Raw genomic sequence first — 1,173 nt, 5'->3', positions numbered from 1 at the left:
TGACTTTTTGCATGAAACACAAAACAAAGCAATGGAAATTCACCATATGTTTAGCTTGTGATATTAAATAAAAAATGTCATAACTTAGTCTTCCAACAACAAAAAAAAGAGACTTCTCTCTGTCGGACATCTCCAACTCTGCCCCTTCCTTACAATCGCCTGCAAGCTCACATTCAGATCTGCCTCTATCCAATCAACAAACAATGTGTTTAACCAAGACCCTGCTATCATCCATGCAATGATGTGAAAGGAGCAGGGTCTGCCAAGCTCCAGAAACGTATAAGCTTTGATTTCTCATTCTATGCTATACTACAAATGAACTCCTTTTGTGCTCCACAGAATAAAGTCAAAAGGGTTTTGAAAGACTGTGGGTGAGGAGACAGAAAACTGCATTTCATCAACATCTGGTCATCAACATCAAAAGATTTTTTTTGTGTTTGTGTTTGGTCCTGCAAAATCAGCTTGTGGTGAACTTAAATGCCCAGGCTGCTATAAAGTGGTAAAGATATTTCAAACGAAAAGACAGAACTGTCTATCCATCATCTGTTTCTAACACATGGACAAAAGAACTCCCACAGTGTCTTTCTGTCTAACTATCACATGGTCACCCCAGACCCTCCATTCCTCTGGAAGGCTGGGTTGTCTGCCAGCAACTCTACTGTTTTAAATAAAACACTAATTTTTAGTGCTAGCTCAGACTTGTGCAGAAAGATCTGTAGTTAACTTTTGACGTGCCTGACATAAAGGTGTGGTTTGGGATAGAGATAGGAACAGATGGTTGGAAGAGGTAAAGGGAAAGAACGGACCAACTGTTGGGCTATTTTACGATTCATCCAAGGTATGTTCTGAGCTGAGGAAGGGAATGAATGTTTACAGCTAACGCAAATACTGGCTCTGCATCTGAATATGCGAACAACCCAGCTACACGGTATGCATAAACAGTATGCCAAATGGGAAGGATGTCAGACTGCTTGGTATTCAAGATACAGTAGGCGAACCCGGATGACCTTCTGCATCCGCCAAGCCACTGAGCTTCTGAAATGTGCAGCCAGTGAATGCTTTGCTATCCCATGAGGCCAATAGTTGAATTAAAAAGAGTGTCGAACTAGAACTAGAGTGGCTCTTTTCAAGTTTAAGTCTTGTAAGTACCAGGAAGTATGTACTTGTACTTGT

The sequence above is a fragment of the Sinocyclocheilus grahami genome, unplaced genomic scaffold, assembly GCF_001515645.1.
Source record: "Sinocyclocheilus grahami isolate Dianchi unplaced genomic scaffold, SAMN03320097.WGS_v1.1 scaffold9978.1, whole genome shotgun sequence".
Lineage (NCBI taxonomy): Eukaryota > Metazoa > Chordata > Actinopteri > Cypriniformes > Cyprinidae > Sinocyclocheilus > Sinocyclocheilus grahami.
The sequence above is the reverse complement of the archived record's forward strand: the minus strand, read 5'-3'. Positions refer to the sequence as shown.